Here is a 20698-nt window from a genome sequence, read left to right as displayed (position 1 = left end):
TAAAAAACTTTTTAAATCCCAGTTTTGTAAAGTACATAAAAACATTGATTTTTAAATGTACAGCTTGATTCCGTTTTTACATATGTACACTCCTATGTAACTGGCACCTGGATCAAGATGTAGAACACCATGTATTCCGGAAGGTTCCATCATGTTCAGTTACCCCATCAATTAGTCCATCAATTAGTCCATCAGTAGTCCAATTCTCATCTATTTCTCACCTGGTGATAACCATTAACTTCTTTCACTGTCAGTTCGTTTTGCCTTAACTTCATATAAATGGAATCATGCAGGCTGTACTTTTTATGTTTGACTTCTCTCGTGCAACATAATGTTTTGAGACTGCTCTGTATTGTTATGTCTATCTGGTATTTGTTGCTTTGTAGAATTCCATTATGTGAGTAAACCACAATTCATTTATCCATTTCCTAGTTGATGGTCCTTTGAGTTATTTCTAATTTTGTGATATTATGAATAAGTCTGTTGCTAATGTGTTTGTCCATGTCTTTGGTGGACATATGTTTATTTCTCTCAGATGTATATATAGGAATGGGATTGCAGTGTTATAAAATAGGCATATGTTCAGCTTTAGAAGATGCTGCCCAACTTTGTTCCAAAATGGTTTCAGGAGTTCTTACTCCCACAAACAATGTGTGAAAGTTTCAGCTACTCTACATTCTCACCAACACTTAGTGTTGTCAGTCTTTTTAATTTTAGGTCTTTGGAAGGCAGTATAGTGGTGTCTCACTGTGGTTTTAATTACTATTTCCCTGATAACTAAAAATCATTATTTTATTATGTATATATTTTATAGTTTTTAGCTCTGTTTTGTTTATGGGGGTCCCTTAGGAATGTCTATATACAAGTTTTTATCATCTGCAAATAGAGATAGTTTTACTTCTTCCTTCCTACTTCTAGATGCCTTTTAATTTCTTTGCTTGTCTAATTGGCATGATTAGAATCTCCAATACAATGCTGAGTAGAAGTGATATCCAATGGTGGACATCCATCCTTGTCATGTTCATTATCTTAGAGGGAAAGCATTTAGTCTTTCACCATTAAGTGTGTTAGCTGTGGATTTTTCATAGATGTCCTTACAAAGGTTGAGAAAGTTTGCTCCTATTTCTAATTTGTTTAATATTTTTATTATGAAAGGGTGTTGGAGTTTTTCAGACGCTTTTTCTGCATCATTGGAGATAATCATGTGGTTTTTGTCCTTTATCTGTTAATATAGTGAGTTGACTGATTTCAGTCATTAAACAAATCTTTTCATTCTTGGAATAAATGTCCTTGATCATTGTGTATAGTCCTTCTTATATGCTGCTAGATTTAGTTAACTATTATTTTATTGAAAACTTTTGTGTCTATCATGGGAATCTACCCCCAAAACCAACAGCACACTGTACACACTGTATGTTAGCCAATTTGACAATAAATTATATTAAAAAAAAAAAAAAGAAAACTTTTGGGTCTATAGTCATAAGGGATGTTGGCCTGCATTTTTCCTTTCTTGTGATCTTGTTGCCTGATTTTCTTGTCAGGGTAATAATAGCCTCATAGAATGAGTTGGGAAGTGTTCCTTCCTTTTTGGGGGGATAGGCGGGTGGGTGGGTGGAGGAAGGTTTGTGGAAGCTTGATATTAATTCTTCTTTAAATAAAAATTTGTCAGTGAAGACATCTGGACCTTGGCTTTTCTTTGTGGGAAGGTTTTAAATTACTAATTCAATTTACTTACTTACTGAATAAACTTACAAGTTTGTTCAGACATTCTAGTTCTTCTTGAGACAGTTTCAATAGTTTGTGTCTTTCTAGGAATTTGTCCTTTCACCAAAGTCATATAATTTGTTACCCATACAGTTATTCATACAATTCTTTTATAATTATTTTTATTTTTGTAAGGTTGGTAATGATGTCCTCTCTTTCCCAATCCTACTAATTTGAGTCTTCTGTCCTTTTTCCCTGGTCAGTCTAGCTAAAGGTTTGTTGATTTTTGTTGATCTCATCAAATAACTGACTTTTTTGTTTACTTATTTTCTCTATTGTTTTTCTATTTTCTATTTCATATATTTTTACTCCAAGCTTTATTATTTCTTCCCTTTTGCTTGTTTTGCATTTAATTTGGTCTTAATTTTTTTTTAACAGTTACTTAAAGGGAAGGCTAGATTGCTTGCTTGAGATCTTTCTTTTTTAAAAAAAGAAATCTCCCTCTAATCACTGCTTGCACTGCATGCCATGTTTTTCTTTTTTTCATTTATCTCAAAGTATCTTTAAGTTTCCTTTGAGATTTCTTCTTTGAAATATTGGTTATTGAGGAGTGTGTTGTATAATTTCCATACATTCATGGATTTTTAACATTTCTTTCTGTTTTAGATTCCTAATTTAATTTCACTAAGGCCAGATAATACACTTTATGTGATTTTAACCCTTTTAATTTCATTGAGGCTTGTTTAATGGTATAGTATATGATCCGTCTTGGAAGAATGTTCCATGTGTGCATGAGAAGTATATGCATTCTTCTCTTTTCACATGGAGGGTCCTCAGAAGTCTTTTAGGTCCAGTTGGTTTATAATGTTGGTCAGGTCTGTTTCATGTTGACTTTCTGCCTAGTTGTTCTATCAATTATTGAAAATGAGGTATTACAGTTTCCAATTGTTATTGTTCAGTGATCACTTTCTACTTTCAATTCCATCAGTTTCTTTTTCATGTGTTTTGGGGGATCTGTTGTTACATGTGTATATCTCATATATAACATATTACATCTAGTTATATGATATATGTGTAATAAAATTAGAATTAAATAGAATTATATATGTAATGATTTTAGATATAATTATTATATCTTCCTGATGGATTGACAGCTTTATAATTATAAAGTATCTGTCTTTATCTATTCTAACACTTCATCTTAAAGTCTATTTTCTCTGATATTAGTCTCTTTTGGTTAATGTTCCCATGGTACATCTTTTCCCATCTTTTCCTTTTTACCTATTGTATCTTTGAATCTAAAGTGTGTTTCTTATTGACTGCATATGGTTGGATTTTTAAAAAAAATTCATAAATCCCAGTCTTTTCCTTTTGATTGGAGTATTTGATTCATTTATAATTAATGTAATTACTGATGGAGTATCATTTGCATCTTCCATTTTGCCATTTGCATTCTGTACACCTTATATCATTGTTTCTCTATTCCTACATTACTGCCTTATTTTACATTTAGTAGATATTTTCTAGTGTAGCCTTTTAATTCTGTTTCTGTTTTTTATTATATATTTTTTGAATTATTTTCTTAGTGGTTGCCCTGAGGATTACATTAGCATTTTAACTTAAAACAGTCTAGTTCAGATTAATAGTGGCTTAATTTTAATATTATATAAAAACTTTAATATAGCTGTTTGTAGTATTATTGCCATACAAATTAAGTGGAAAAGTGATGACCAGAGAAATGATGACTAAGGCAGTGGCAGTGAACTAGGGCAGGAAGGGTTGGAGTGGAGAGAGAAATTTAGTAGTGGAATCCCTAGGGCCTGGGACCTGGTTGCACGTGGAGGAAAAAGTCAGAAGAATCATTTTGTGTCTGAAAAATGTAGCTTGTTCCACATGAAGAATTCCATGGAATCTATGCTTCAGCTGCCTTTAGCAACATGTCTCAGAATCCACAATACAGTTGTAGCAGCAGTGAATAAAAGATAAACAATACTTGTCTCAGGCATCAACAACACAGATCATTCTTCCAGACTCCCCTGACTGGGTTGGGCATCTTTTCTTAGGCTCACAGAGAATTATCTCCCATGGAGCACTTAGCATAATATTTTAAACTATCTGCCCATGTGCCTATATTTCCCTGTAAACTGTGAGTGCCTTAAGCATAGGAACTCATCATTGTGTTGCTAGCTTGTCCCAGAGTAGGGGCTTCACAATTGTGTGTTGAACTAAGTGTAGGTATAGTAGGTTGGAAGAGGGAATCTAGCAGGCTAGTACTGATTGATTCCATCAGTTCCTAAATCCCTCTGCCAGTTCAGGACCTCCCAAACCTGAGCAGTATGCTTAGTGTCTTCACCCCAAAGAGCTGAGAGTCCACAGATTATGGCCCTGATATCCAGTGATCAATGTGCCCAGAGTAGGCAGCATCATGATTACATATTGAATAAGAAACTTTAGCCTTCTGACTCAGGATGTCCCATTCCAACTTGTCCAGTGCCTAATTTGCATCTGCAGCCCTTGTTCTGTTCATCTGCTGAAGTCATGTGAGACTTTGGCCCCTTTTCCAGCCTCTATAGACACCTTCCCTCCAGGAGCTTGTGAGATCTGCGCTAACTTGGGAGGAAAGGCTTACTGAACTAGGGCTCCCATATTTGCTTCTGCATGCTTAGCAGGACTGTGGTCACCTTCTGGGACTGGGCCCTTGCATACTAGTTAGGTACGAGATTGTCATGGCCCTCCTCAGAGCTTGAGGCACCTAACCTCATTGGAGCAAGTGTGGCCCTTGAGGTATAGTGGTTTCTCCAGCTCCCTCATCTTGCTTTTCAGGATCCCTGCTGAGAGCTCTGAGAGTGCCTGGATACACTGTGATGGTGTATTCTTCCCTCCATCCTCATTTGGGGAGCTAATCTGGTTGTAAGCAATATAGCTTTCCTGGACATCATTTTTAAGTGTAGCTTTTGAACAGTCATGGGGTTTGCCGGGTACTTAGTAATGTCACTTAGTTGAGCAAGGACTTTTTCTGATTTGAGAGATAGGCAGCTACAGGTTGACTTCTTTTTTTTTTCTTTAATTAAAAAAATATTTATTTATTTTTGAGAGAGAGAGAGAGACCACGAGCATAGGAGGGACAGAGAGAGAGGGAGACACAGAATCTAAGCAGGCTTCAGGCTTGGAGCTGTCAGCACAGAGCCCAATGTGGGGCTCGAACTCACGAACTGCGAGATCGTGACCTGAGCCAAAGTCGGACACTCAACCAACTGAGCCACCCAGACTCGAGCATTGAGCATCTGACTTTGGCTCAGGTCACGATCTCATGGTTTTTGAGTTTGAGCCCCACATCTGGCTCTGTGCTGACAGTTCGGAACCTGGAGTCTGCTCATGCTCTTTCTGTCTCTCTCTCAAAAATAAACAAACATTAAAAAAAATATTTAAATGGAGAAGCAAAGTGGAAACTGGAAGAGAAGGCTGTAGGGAGGACCACCCAGGTCCAGCCACCAGATATTAAGTATTTTTGTCGCCAAAAATGCAAATCTGTGGATGTTGGGAAAGAACACTGAGGAGGGAAGGAGGGAAGGAGGGAAGGAAGGAAGGAGGGAAGGAAGGAAGGAAGGAAGGAAGGAAGGAAGGAAGGAGGGAGGGAGGGAGGGAGGGAAGGAAGGAAGGAAGGACAGAAGGATGGTGTAACCCATAGGTCCTGAGGTCTGAAGCCTTGGAGCATATGCTTCCTTTGGCCTCAGAGCCCCAGTGGTGGGAAACCACCTTAACTGGTCTCGGCCTGGCAGTGCTCCTCATACAGGGTCACCGGTGGGTGCTGACAGTGAGTCTGTTCATAGCTTCTAGACTGACAGATACATGAGGATGTGTTCAGCACAGCTAATGAGCCTGGTGATACTGGTGGGCAGGCTGTGTGAGGAGAACCAAGTCCTGCATGATAATAGGCCTTACGTTTGGAGAGTAATTTAGTGTTTTTAAAGCACTTTCATATACATGATTTCATTCTAATCTCAGAGAAGTGCTGTGAATGTGTTATTACCACTCTGTTCTTTCTGGAGGAGAAAACCTGGGCTTAGAATGGTCTTGCCACTCAACCAAGGTGGGGACCTCTCCTGAGATTCTTGAGGCCCAGCTCTGGAGCTCTTTACTCCCATCACCAGGACAACCATACAGGAGACCTGTTTTCCCGTGTGGAAGCAAAGACTGTGTGTGTGGAAAGAAAGGCTCCACCAGGGAGGCCTCCCTCTGGCAGTCCTTGGGTGAAGGCAGGGGTTAGTAGGGAATGCAGCAGAAGCCCCTCTCCCTCCCCGAGTGGTCAAGTCCACATCAGGTTTAGTGTTCTCCTCAGAAGACTGAAAGGAAGGTTTTCCCCAAGAGAGGTCAGTGCTGAAATCACACACCCAATTGGAGAAAGCAATGGTCCAACTGAGTGAGGCGGCATAGAGATAGAAGTTATTAAAACAGACTTCATTCATTCATTCATTCATTCAGGTATTCATCACACATGTACCAGAAAGTGGTAATGCCAGGCATGGTGCAAGATTGTCAGGGGTTGGGGGTCAGGAGGAGAGATACCCAGGTAAATAAAACAGAGCCCTGTCCTTGAGCCCTTGGCTGGTAGAAACATACAGTGCTCTCCCTCCCCAGCATGGCCATTGCCATGTGGGTACATGTGGGTCACTGTGCACATGGAGGTACAGAGGAGAGCACAAAACTGAGGGCCAGGGAAGCCTTCAGCAAGGAGGGGGCTCCAGACCTGGCTGGGAAGGCCCACCATGCTGTGATACAGGCATAATGTCTTCTGGCTTGCATGCCCTGTAGGCCCGGCATGAGCACCTCTCCACCTGTCTCAGGGTTGGGGTGGGGGGCAGAGTGATACGAAAACTTTGCTCCTGGGAATGGAAGATAGGGTAATCACTTTGGTAAACAGTCTGAACATTGCTTATTAAGTTAAGCATAAATTTACCTTATGAACCTACTATTCTGCATCTAAATATTTACTCAGAAGCAGTGAAAACATAGGTTCACATGAAGACTTGGACATGAATGTTGAGAGAAGCTTTAATCATAACAGAAAAAAGTGGAAATATCCAAATGCCCATCAACAGGTGAATAGCTGAAGAAATGGTTATACATTCGGGTAACAGAAAACTACACAGTAATGAAAGGAAATAGCTTCTTGATACATATGGTGATAAGGATGAATCTCAAGAACATTATGTTGAGCAAAGGAAGCCAGATGTACCTATGATTTCATGTATGTGAAGCTCTAGAAAAGATTGATCTATGTTGATATAAAGCTGGTCACTGGTTTCCTGGGCTGAAGTTGGGTGGGAGCTGACTACGCAGGGCACAGAGAACTTTCCAGGGTGATGATTATGGTGGTGGGTGCATAGGTGTATCCATTTGTCAACACTGTGACCTGCACACCTCAAAGCTGGTGCTGGCAGAGCACTGGGCAATGTCCTGGAGACCCCCTGCTGTACCACGTCTCCCCTGCTTTGTCTGCTGGGTTAGAGGGAGGCCCAACATTTCCTAGGAGATGGTCCATAGTCACCAAATCAGTGGAGAGGTGTTACTGAGGAATGCTATATTAGGGTTCTCCAGAAACACAACATCAATAGGGTATATATATATGTGTATGTGTATATATATATATATATATATATATATATATATATATATATATATAGGTTTATTATGAGGAATTGGCTCACACAGTTATGGCAGCTGAGAAGTCTCAAGCTCTGCAGTTAGCAAGCTGGAGACCCAGGAGAGCCAGTGATATAATGCCAGCCTGAGGCCAAAGGCCTGGAACTCAAGGAGAACCAGGGTACAAATTCCAGTCTGAAAGCCAACAGGCTGGAGACCCATAAAGACCTGATGTTTCAGTTTGAGTCCAAAGACTGGAAAAGAGCAATATCCCAGCTCAAACAGCCAGGCAGGAGGAGTTCCTTCTTGCTCAGCCTTCTAGTTCTATTTAGTGTTCTATTGATTGCATCAGGCCCGCCCACATTAGTGAGGTCAACTGATTTTACTCAGTCTATTGATTCAGATGTTAATCTCATCCAGAAACACCCTCACAGACACACCCAGAATAATGTTTGACCAAATGTCTGGGTATTCCGTGGCCTAGTCAAACTGACACCTAAAATTAACCATCACAGGGATCATCAAGGGCCTTGGAGCAGCAGATGGGTATGGTATTTCATGTTGTGTGCACTCACTTTCAGTGTACCGGGCTACCTGTGAGGGAGGGAAGGTAGTTTGTAACAACCCCCTTCTCCAATAGAATCCGATTTCCCTGCACAGGCTCACCTGCTTTCCATCCCACACTCTCCCTTCAATCCACGTTTAGAATCTCTGCTGCCACACTATTCAAGAAAATCAGTATTTTCTATAGAACCTTGGCCACGTTGAGGTAGGAGTGATACATGAATAATGCAGCTGTGGGAAAACAAGCGAGTCAGGCTCCATGTGTTCATTCATTTATTCATTCATTGCCTAACTCAACACATTTACTAAGCACCTACTTATGTGTATCAGATGCTAAATGCTGGTGACATTTGTGGGAGCAAAGACCAGACAGGGTCCCTGCCATTGAGGAGATTGTGCTCCAGCGAGAGGCTATCATCCATAAATAGTCACCCAAGGAATTCTAATTCAAACTTCAGACCTGTCCATGAAGGAGCCATGTGGGATCCAGGAGTGGGCCTGGCTGACCTGACCAGCAGGGTGTCAGTGGGGGCTGTCCTGAGCACGATGGCCCCAGGTCTGGGAGGTTTGCTTTTGTTGCCCACTGGCTGGATTCTGCCGTCACTAACATGACTAGCAAGCACATTTCCTGACCTCACATGTTCCATTTTCATTTTAATCAAAAGTTGTAATCCTCCTTTTGGGGGAAGGTCCCTGTTTCCAGCTAGTCTCACCATGGCAGATGATTGCTGACTTTGCAAAGCTGCCTCTGAGTGGCAGTTCCATCTGATCAGACAGACAAAACATCCTAACCCTTACTGCCTTCCCATTAACCCCTGGTCTCTCCACCTCTGGGGAAGCATTTGTTGTTGGGGGGAGTGTGGCTGACCTCTGAGATGGGTGCAGGGAGAGAGCATGGTGCACAGCAAACAACGTGGAGGCTTGTGAAGCCAACCCTGGCTGGGAGGTGGGGTGTCTGAGGCAGGTGTGCCCTGGGTGTTTGGGACATTCTTATCTTCATTTTCTCTGGGGGGCATATTTATCCTTTCCTCCTTCCCACAGCTCTCGGATTTCCTTTTGGAGAACTGCTATTTGCCCCTGTGTATATTCTCGGGAGGGAGCGGGGGGGGGGGGTGGATTTTCGCATCTACAGATGCCAGAAGAGCCTGGATTTCTTCTCACTGACTGGGACAACCAGAGGGAGCACCAAGGCCTAACCTGACTGATCACACGCTTTTTGTGGGGCTTGGAAAATTGGAGGGCGAAAGAACCAGCTAGAGTTCGTTCATCTGGGGGCATGGGTCTGGGAGCAGACTGGTTACCCCGTTGCTGGTCCAAAGTCCACTTCTGTAGTTTGTTCTTTGATCCTCTGGAGCTGCCTTATATCCCAGCTTCATTCACCAGCCTTTGACAGTGATTCTGCGAGTTCCCAGATTCTTTCCAATAATTCCCCAACTTTAATTAGAATTAATTTCTGTTGCTTACACTAAAAAACCCAGTGGTGATGGTAGCTTTCTGGACCCTTTTCAAATTGATGCTTCCCATTCCCTGCCTGTTCTGCACTGACCTCATCAACATGAGCAAGGGCATCTTCAATTTAGCTTGGTGGACCTCTTTGAATTAGATTTTGTAGAGTACCGGCCCATGTAGGGACGGTTTCTCTGATACTACTGAATGTTTGGTCGGCTTATGGTGATCAGACCACATGCATGAGCACAGACAAGGCTAGGATGGTCTCTTGGGGTCAAAACTGCACTTAATCCCCATATGCTCCCATTTTAAAAGAGAAATCCGGAACATCTATTTTAAATTCTTAATACATGACATTCATAGAACGTATGGAAGTTGCAAACCTCCTCCTGAACTTTGAAAAGAGTGAGGATTAGCATCTCATGAGTGTCCAGGGAAGAAGAGTATTAGGGAGGTTTGGGCTAGAAGGAGCTTGCTGGAATAGGAATTGTTTGGGAAAGGAGTTGGCACAGCCAAAGAAAGGCTCAGGTGGTCAGTGGTGCCCAGTTGTAAGGACCTTGCTCTGGACTTCTAGAGTCCAGTATTTGTCTGGCAGGGACAGACCATTTGAGGCAGTAGCTTACAGTCTGATTCAGGAAGTTATTTTGGTTAAAATTAAAATGAGAAAAAAATATGTGTATAATGGAACATGAGCATAACAGGTGTTGAAGGGAGAAAGGATGAGATGTCTGGCTGGTAGTGAGACTGTCCAGTATATCAAGCGTCATACATCCTGAGTAACCATGTCTGGACTTTAGCCCTTACATAGAGGTCAAGAATTGAGACTCAATTCTGCCAGGGTGTCTGGAGGCCACTCAAGCTGGTCAAGCTCACAAGAAACTGTTGTGCTTGTCAGATCCCAGTTTTCTTGTCATACTGAGAATTAGGAAGGGCCTGGGGGCCCATGACGGCTGGTAGCTGGCCAGCTGGCCCTCTTGTGAGCTGAGCTGGAGGAGCTCTCTGGGAGTCCAGCAGCATATGGGTACTGGGGGTGGGTGAGAAGGAGAGGACTGAGGGGCGGGTTGGCTGTACTGTGTGTGCTATGCCTTTGGCAGATAGGGGCAAAGTATCTGGCATGTAGGATGCCCAGTAAAGCTATTAACTAATGGATGGGCTGAATGAAGGAATTGGAGGCACAAAGCCTCCACCTGTCTGTCTACAGAGACCTTTCTGCCTCACTGGACCCTTTTGGTAGCTGGCTAGAGCTTTCTTTCTTTTTTTTTTTTTTATCCCAGGCAAAACTGGAGGCCTGGAAACACTTTTCTTTCCTTCGCCCTGCCCGTGTCTTTTAGCAGAACAATCCCCTTAATGAGTTCATGTTCCCAGGCCATGCTGTTCTTGCATTGACTGCAGAGACCTTTCTAGGCAGAGGGCCAGGTATGGGGCTAGACCCTTCTTTACTGATTTCACCAGTTTTATTCCTGAAGGAGGCCCTTGCATGCAGGTTCTTGGTACTTCCATGCAATCTAGATGCATGTTCTGAGGGGCCTCTTGATTTCTGCATATGTTGCTTATTCATGGCTAGGGGTTTGTCATCTTGATACTACCACTAGTCCCTGTGAGCTGGGATTCTGGGCCAAGGTCCTGGAAGCTTCTGTTGTCCTAGTTCTTGATGGGTGAGCAAGTTCTTTCTGCACCATCCAAGGGACAGGTGGATGGATTCTCTCCTTTGACCCCCAGCAGCTCATCATCTGAAGCCATAAGTCACTGAGGGGGGTCAGCGGTCCTCCCCTCCCCACTCCAGCACGTGCATGCTTTGCCCAGGGGAAGGGGCCAAGTTTCCATAGTTACGTGTTGGAGCATTTAGTATACTTGTATCTGTAAACTCCAATCTTTTACACCTGTTTCAGAGTATGTGCTAGAAAGAGAGAAAAACCTAACGTTCAGAGAGTGTCTGCAATGGGTTTGACACTTTATATCCAGGACCTCATTTGAATTTCACAACAACACCTTGGGGAATTGTGGCTTAGAGGGATTAAATGACTTATTGTAGATTGTACAATTAGTAAGTGTCTGAGTTCACACGACTTCAACATGCATCCATGTAATTTACTCCCTTGATCTTCATTTTTGGGGTTTAACACAGTTCAGCAAGATTGTGAGGACCTGGAAGGCTGATGTAGGGATGAACATCACCAGGTTTTGTTATTTTCTGGTCATATTAGAGTACAGAGTTTATCAGAGGACCCACATGGCATAGTGATGTTGTTGGTTTAGGGACAACTTTCTCAACTCTAGCAAGGGCCAACTATCTGTATTTGGTGAGTTAATCTCTTCTATAATAAAAAGGTATAAAGATTTTTTTTTTTGCCTGCCAGGAGTGCTAATTAAAGGGTCATTGTATTTTCTGTATTTGTGACTTAATATTTTCATGTAGCCTTAATTTCTGAAGATTTCCCCATTACCATCAGTCACTCTCCGTTTGTTAAATAGTTAGGACATGGGAAAGAGACGATGTTGATAATCACTTCGCATACTTTGATACAATGATTGGCATTTACTGATTTGCAGTGGAAGTGCAGTCCTTTCTCTTAAAGTTTATATTTAATTGAACATCCTGAGAGTACCACCCAATTATTATCTTCATGAATGGCATTTCATGGTGTGGTTTTCTGGGGCCAGAGCTTCTGGCTGGCTCTCCTTCTTGCCTCCATTTTGTATACTTGTTAATTATGGGTCAGTTTCACCTGCTCTCCGAAATTTGTGGAGCAGTCCTAGCCTCCCTTCTATCTGACTTGGTTGTGAAGTGCCAAATCCCAAGTTTAGAAGAATTTATTTGGAAATTATTTTTCCCTCTTTTGTAAATTAATTTCCTTTCCTGCAAAGACAGCCAAAGCACTACAATGATTTTCTACCACAGAGAGGTAATGAGGCTTAGGGGAAAATGTTTAATAGGAAAACATTGTCCCACACTGAGAATTAGAAATTCTGGGTGGAGAAGAAGCTGATGAATATTAAAACCGGAGAGTGTGATGTTTCTGTATGAACATTTATGTGAGGGTGTGCATGTATTATGCTGGGAAGGAGTTATGTCTGTGCCTTCTTGCATATTATGGATGTACCTAAGTTAGAGACACTGTGAAATGGTTAAACACTTAAAAGCCCACAGGGGCTGAAGCAAGGGAGAAAGATACATGCTAAAAGTTTAATGCTGGGAAGCCAAAAGTACTCCAGAGTCCAGGGATTCTGCCCAGGGGGAAGCCTTTTTTGTTTTTTGTAGTCTGGGAGTTTCTTCTTACCAAATATTCTATAAACTATATAATTCTCTTAAGGTGACAGCTCAGATCAGTGGGGGGAAATGCATACCAGAGAGCCCACAGCACCAAACTGTAGTTCAATGTGCGAGACCCCTTTCTGTTAATTAAAGTGGCAGAAGAGTTTATTTGGAGAGGGAGGCAAGTATTGGAGGAAATCAAACCTCCTTAAAAAACAGGTTTCACACAGATACTGAAGGCATTGCCTCCATGTCACGCTTGATACAAAAGTGCCCATCTCATTACAGATGAACTGGGGGAATTCGGATACATTGGGAATTTACTTAAACTGGGGGATTTAGGAAGCACTGAAAAGGATCAGTAAAAGAAAAGAATTTCTAAAACAGCACATTTGTCTAGCTTTCCCTCTGGATAGAGCTTTTTAAAAGGCCATTTTTGTTGTTCTCTGAGTTGATTTGAAATTTCCGCCCTGCTCTGGAAGCTGGCTTCCTTGTGCTGTGTTTACAGGTTTGCACCATGCCTATCTTCTACTCCTCCTCATTTACTCCAGACTGTTAACTTTGCTGAGTGCTCCCTCGTTCCTCATTCACACAGCCCCTCATGCTTGTGTCTCACAGTTCCAAGAACGCACTGCGCTACAAGGGATGGAAGGGGGTCAACATACAGCTTGTTTTTAAGAGATTTGTTAGGGGAGATGGGACATTACCTTAGACCTTATTTATTTGCACAGCATGGCCTGCAGATCAGTGAGCACTTTACTTCCTGGGGAAGGGAAACACTCAGAAGGAAGGAGGGGCGTGGCACGGAGGAAGGGGTGGGCCTACTCTAGAATGTGGATTCCGGAGAAACCCAGCTTGATCCCCTGGAGCAGGAGTGGTGCTTGGAGCATGCCTTGAGGTGTGATGGCCAGCTTTGGTTCTTCAGCCAATGCTCGCTGGGATGTGGCGCTACAGGTAACTGACTCCCAGGTACCTCTGGGGTTCAGTTGTCTCTGGGGAAGGTTGTAGGTCTGAGCCTTTAGCCCAGCACCCGTACCCTCTGGGTCAGGCTTGTAGCAGCTGGCCCAGTAAAGGGGATCTTGGGGGACATCTAGGTGGGGCACCAATGGCATCTGTTGCAGCTGTGGCAATAAAGAGCTTTAGATCAAGGTAGAAAATAATAAATGTTTAAAGGTTTAAATAACGTGCGATTGGAGTTTAAAAAACATAGAGGGTACCTGGATGTGGGAGCATCTGGGAAGACTGCATAAGAGACCTAGCAAATGAAAAAAATCTGGAGAGCTTTGAGCTTTTGAGCATGTGTTGGGGTGAGTCTTTTGGTTGTATGTGACAGAAACCCAGCTCAATTAGTGTGCACAGAAATGCGGAAATGGGATATGTAAGTGAACTTAATTTGGAGGTCTGAAAGGCACACGTTCAGGAATCTGTCTGTCCTATTATTTGCCTGCTGATCAAACTCAATTCTGTCTCATTCATTCATCCATTCATTCGACAAATAAGGGTGCACTGTGTGCCACACAGAACTCCCCTGCTCTTATGGGGCTCAGGGACCAGTTTTCCCCATGGTGGGTAGGATGGTGGCTGGTAGCCCCAGCCCATATTTTAATGACTTCTCATCCCAAGGAACATGGAGGGTGAATCTGTCCCTATGTTCATCTGGCACCTCTCTTAGAAAGGCTGGGCTTGGTCCGACTTGGGTTATGTTCCTAGGCTGTGAGCTGGTCACTGAGAAGAGGAGGTTGGGATCCTCTAGTGGCCAACTCTGGAGTGGTATCTTGTGAGTGCTGTTTGATTAGAACCAGATGAGGTCCTAAAGGGACCATTTCCAGATGGAATGGGGGGAGCTAGACAGGCCCCAAACTCTAGGTGTCCACCGTGTATATACTCCAGGCCAAGGTACAAGTCAGGATGGGACCAGATTTAGGAGGATTCTGAATTCTAGGCCAGGACTTCACACTTTATTCTGTAAATCACAGAGGAATATAGGGCCTGGCATCATTAACAGTGAGTTTAGGAAGATCACTTCTGCTGGAGGTTTATACCAGGCATAAGGTTTTTGGGATTTGAGAACTGATTAAATTAGAGGATGAATCAAAGTTGGTTGCAAGGCTGTGCATATTTTGTTATCTCATAGGCCTTTTGAGATATTCTCCCCTTTTATTCCTTGCCAGGACTATTTATTATAGTCTGGTCAGGTTTGGATTCTGGGAGCCTCCCACATCTGAAGCTGTATCATTTTTAAGAGTCTTAGTCTTGCTTTTCTCTGGGTGTTTTACAATCCCTCTGGCCAAAGTCTGGAATACATTTGTGATTATATAGAGCTTCACCCTCCCTGGCTAGTGCATGCTATTAAAATGACAGGGCCACTTTTTCTCAATGTTCTGGCCATTCCTATTCCCTGAACCACTTCTTAGATCCAGAAGAGTACCATCTCCTCCATCCCTTCCTCTACCTTCTGAGGTGGGCAACTGTCACCTCCAGGTGTCTTAACCACTGTTCTTGGTTTAATGGCTCTTCAAGCAGATACCTTTAGAGAATTTAAATTCCCTATTGCTTCTGCTCCCTATTTCTGTAAGTGGAAAAGGAAGGAACTTAAGTTTATTGATCATTGAAATTCCCCCCGTGTCCTGTTAGTGAGGAATAACTCTTGTTAGGTTTCCTTACTTAACAGGTATCTATTCATCTGTCGGTTGGTCTCTCCATCCATTCATTCATCCATGCATCCATGCATCCATGCATCCATGCATCCATGCATCCATCCATCCATCCATCCATCCATCCATCCATCCATGTGTTGGTCCACCCATTTTTATCTCTATATCCCTCCGTGTCTGTTTCCGTCTGTCTGTCTCTCTTTCCTCTCTCCATCTATAGACACACACACACACACACACACACACACACACACACACACACACGTACTAGGTAAACTACCAGGCTTTTTTTTTTCATTCAATTTCACTCATTAACATAAACTCATTTAATTCACACAACCTCCCTGTAGAGGTAGACGTTATCTCCAATTGAAATGAGGGCATTGAGTTTCAAGGAGGTTAAATAATCTGTCTAAAAACACAGAGTTAGTTTTGGAAGTGCAAGGATGGTAGTTCAGAGGGCTTGATGTAAAGATTGTGCTCATTAGAGCACAAACAATGTGGCAGCATCATCTATAATAGCAAGAAACTGGAAGCACTGTAAATGAAAATCAATAGGAGAGTGGATGAATAATTTAAGGTTTATCCATAAAACGGAATACAATGCAGCTTCTCAAAAGAATAACTTAGACCTACATACACAAAGGGTGGAAAATGTCCATGATCTATTGTTTCATGAAAAAAAAAAGCAAATTATACAATAGCGTATGTGTATGATTCCATTTCTGTTAATATTATATCTTTGTATATGCATAAAAAGAGTCTGGAAGGATGCCCAAAAGTGTGCAGTTACCAGCAGTTACTTCTGGGGAATGAGATTAGGGGAGAGAAAGGAATTTTTAATGAAGACTTGTTTGGAATTTTTATAAATATTATTATTTTAATAATAAGTTATTTTTTATTATAAAAATTTAAAAGCCTATTTCATGACTTTCTCACTCTGATACCAAGGGAGGGCTGACCTCTCCCCTCCCCGCCCCACCACCTCCTTCCTGGGCATCTCTTCTGTTTTCACAGCAAGAACTCTTCCTTTGTCCTCTCTGCCCAGAGTCAGCATTGTGTCCTCATGGCTCCACTTGTCTGCCTTCCTATGTGGGCTTGAAGCTTCTTTTTTTTTGTATACCATTCTTGATCATAAAAAGTAGTATTTAATAATAAAAAATGTAAATTCAGGCAACAATGCACTATCACATTACCTTTCAGAATGTTCAAGTGATTGAGGAGGGGAGGTTATTACATATAAATTTTTTTTCCATGAAACACATGTTTTGATTTAAAAAATAACTTATATGCTTAGGAGCATTCAGAATGTTGAGACAGTTGCAACTTTTTTTTTTGTCAATTATAAACTTGTGTTCATTTCACAGAGCAATGATTTAATATAAGTTGTATCAGAAGCAAAACTGCCATCCCATATATAATTTGTGTTATACACGGCCTGCTTTAAATTTCCATGCCAATTTACAGCCTTCAAATTGTATCATAGGAGGTTAATGGCTATTGCAAATCTTCCTGAAAGACAGGGTTATCTTAATGCTAGATTTAGTACTCTGCAAACAAATGATCTTTTATATCTTTGTTATTTCAGTAATATTTTGTAAAAATCATGGGAGATGTGCACATGAGTTCATTCCTTTGGAGAAAAGGAAAACTTGCATTAGAAACAACTAATCCATCAATTTATCTTTGGCTACCTCATCTTCCTCTTCTTTCTCTTCCTTTTGTTCTTTCTCTTCTCTTTTTTAAAATGTGTATTTATTTTTGAGAGAGAGAGAGAGCGTTAGCAGGGGGAGGGGCAGAGAGAGAGGGAGACAGGGGATCCAAAGCGGGCTCTGTGCTGACAGTAATAATAAGCCTGATGTGGGGCTGGAACTCACGAACCATGAGATCATGACCTGAGCCGAAATCTGACGGTAAACCAACTGAGCCACCCAGGCGCCCCAGCTTCTCTCACTCTCTTTTTTAAAAATACACTCTATTTTGGAATAAGTTTTGGTTATTGAACATAGTACACAGGGTTCTCCATCTCCCTTCACCCAGTTCCCCCTAATGTTAATGATCTGATCTCATCAATCTTATGTGACCCCACACGGTACATTTGTCAAAACTAAGAAACTGACTTTGGTGCATTACCATTAATCAAACCCCAGACTTTACTTGGATTTCACTAGTGTTTCCACTGATTTCCTTTTTCTGGCCCAGGATCCCATCTGGGATACCACACTGCAGTTAGGACAGCTTCCTTTCTTCCTAGGCCAGAATCTCTTTGAACGCTGCAAAGCAATACTGTTTTCAGAATTTTCTTTAGGATCGCAGACTTATGATGAAGTTGCTTACCATCTGCAGAGTTGTTCAACATTCCCCCAGTAATTTTGCAACATCTCCGAGATGCTCTCCCGTGATGTCTGGGTGACATGAAGAACGAAACAAGAGCAAGGTCACAGGAGGCTATTCTCATATACTTTTGTCGTGCGTCCAAGTTTTCCTCTTTCTTTAGTAGACATGGTGGTTTTCTCCTTATTAAGCATTTTGGAGAAAAATTCTGTGAAGTTGACTGAAGCATCTGGGTGCCTCTTCTGGCCATCTTCCTGTGGAACGACGGCCTGTAGAAACATCAACAGGCATCCTGTGTGCAGTGTTGCTTGGTGGAGGCCTGGGGGCAAACCACAACTCCTCAGGGCATCTGCTGGGTCTTCTGGGGCAATCTGTGAACACAGCTTCACTCAAAAAACCAGCCAGCCTGTAGGGAAACACTCACATATATGTTTTTAAATTATATTTTATCTGAACGACAAAGTTATAAATGGCCATCAGAACAAGTCAAATAATGTAAAGGAGCATGAATCAGTGATTCCACCCCCACCGCATGCCACCCTCCAATCCCAGCCTGCTGAACTAGCCCCTGTTCCCAGCCTGGAGGATATCCTTGCACATCTCCATGTAGGTACAAATTTATAACATGCATAGTGCATATTAATCTTAAGCAACAAGTTCAGAAATGAAGACCATGTCACTTTCTGTGTCTATAGATGACCTTAATTTTTACCTTGAGGGAAATCGTTACCCCTTCCTTTGTTCCTTCTAGAATTTGCTTGCTCTCGTCTCTCCTGCTATATTTTCATTTTCACGTCTTTAATTGTGGACACTTCTGCTGTGACCTTCTCATCTGCATCTGTGATTGTTTTCATCCACAACTCCCAGGTCACCAGGCAGCTTTGGGTGCTACACTGGCAAGTATGTGTGGGTTCTGTGGGCTGCTGCACATCTGCCTTCCTGGATGCCTGGGAGCACTGGGCTTCTTCCTATCATAGTCTCCCAGTGAAATCAAAGGCCAGGTCCCCTTTCCTTACAGCCACCCAAGACCGGGAAGTTCCCTCAACACTCCTCCACAGGGATGGCTTTGGATTGGGTGTCAGGACCCAGTGAGCTGGCACAGCACACTTTTCAGAGACCGCATTGGACTCTGTTGTTCAAGTGCTTCATGCTCTCTCTTCTTGCCTTAGCAAGGTGTTTTTATCTCCTTGTGCCATAGAAAGTATTTTTCCAAATGGGTTATTTAGAGCAGTGATCTCCAGAGTGGGTTGTATGGTTGATTGTCTCGGGTATGAGAGGAAAATGTTAAAACTTCTATGGTTTTAATCAAAAAAGAAAGGAACTAAACTTTCCAGTGATTTAATATGAGTTGGTAGTTGGGCTAAATGGAGTGGGCAGTGAGGAGCGTTTGGAGTGGTGACCACACTGGTCTGTGTCTTCAGGGTCCTGTAGCACATCCCATTTGACCTGCTGTGGGATACCACTGGTTGATTGTTTTGCTAAAAACAACACCTTTAAAGGGTAGCATTCTTTACAATACTTTGTAATGAAATGGGGAGAGATTTTGAAATCTCTCCCATGACCCAGAGCTTCAGTGAAGACCTCACGGCACAGTGTTTAAAAGACTTGCTGAAATTGATGTTAAGATATTTTTGTTTCACAAAAAAGATACTCAAGTTTACTGACCTATGTTTGAGATGCCAGTATTAGTCAAATGCTACCGGGCAGCTATTTTTGAAAAAATTAAATATATTCAATCTGTCCCTTCAATGGGACATCCTGTTTTAACGATGCATGAAAAATAATTGCTTTTTGAAAGAAACTCTCGCTCTTGAGCATTTTGAAAATGAATGTTTGGAAATATTTCTATTATCTCGCTGCTGCTGAAAACAACATATGTCATCCACAAATAATAATTTAAAAAACCCCTCTCATATCTGCAATTGGAAAAAAAAACACCTGGGAAACAGTATTTTCTTTTTTTTTTTTTTAAATTTTTTTTTTCAACGTTTATTTATTTTTGGGACAGAGAGAGACAGAGCATGAACAGGGGAGGGGCAGAGAGAGGGAGACATAGAATCGGAAACAGGCTCCAGGCTCTGAGCCATCAGCCCAGAGCCTGGCGCGGGGCTCGAACTCACGGACTGTGAGATCATGACCTGGCTGAAGCCAGACGCTTAACCGACTGTGCCACCCAGGCGCCCCTGTATTTTCTAACCCATATATAAAAATCTTCCTGAGTGGAAAGTTTCAGTGTTTTGAAATGATTTCCTAAAAACATGAAATTTCAGTGTGTTCTGAAGCCTTTGCAAGAAGGAATGATTAACGCCTGGGAAGATGAAAATGTTTTAGCCAACTTTGAGCATCTTTTTTTGTGGCTGAGATTGAGCAAAGCAATACCACCAAAGATGAACTTCTTCCATTTGGATTTATGAAACTCTGTAAGTTCCCACTTTCAGTTACAGTAACAATTAAAATGAAGTATTGAATTCAATCGAAGCTGGTATCAGGGCTTTGATTCACAAAGAGTGAAACCAAGATATTTTTTAAAAAGGAAAGCATTTTCAATTACACTGCTCTAACTAAAAATTATTTATGATTGAGGATGTGTTTTTAGCAATAGCAAAAGCGATTTGATACTATTAATGCATTATATAATATACTTTATTTAAAATAGTTTCCCTTTTTGGCTCGTTTTGAATATTCATAGTTTTGCATATGTTTTATACTATGTGGTAATTGATGTACCTAAGTTTTAAGTACTTTATACACATGTAATGGGGCACCTGCTTCAAAGGTCTTACTGATATGTGTACACAGGTAGGATGTTTAGCAGTCATAGTTTAGATGAGGACCTCAATTTGAAACTCAAAAGCCATGAATTAACCTCTGTTTCTATAATACACTATGGCACGCATTATTTCCATTATTATGTCTTTAGGGGGCCACTGCATAAAAGGAATTGGTGAAATGAAAGCCTGTCAATAGTATTCTGCTAAAACATGTACACATATGTCATCTTTTTTTATTTTAGAAAAATAGAATTATATCCATTACATTGTAAATGGCTTTAAAAATTCAACAGTAAATCAAATTTATTCCTCCAAATTAGTAGATG

General features: G+C 41.7%; 1 protein-coding gene across 5 annotated transcripts in view; it reads left to right on the top strand.

Annotated features, from left to right (window-relative positions):
* Window positions 1-20698, top strand: part of GRID1 (glutamate ionotropic receptor delta type subunit 1) — a 703600-nt gene that overhangs the window by 382067 nt on the left and 300835 nt on the right. The window lies entirely within an intron of this gene.

The sequence above is a fragment of the Puma concolor genome, chromosome D2, assembly GCF_028749965.1.
Source record: "Puma concolor isolate L17-30 chromosome D2, mPumCon1.1.hap2, whole genome shotgun sequence".
NCBI lineage: Eukaryota > Metazoa > Chordata > Mammalia > Carnivora > Felidae > Puma > Puma concolor.
This window is presented reverse-complemented; position numbering and strand designations above follow the sequence as displayed.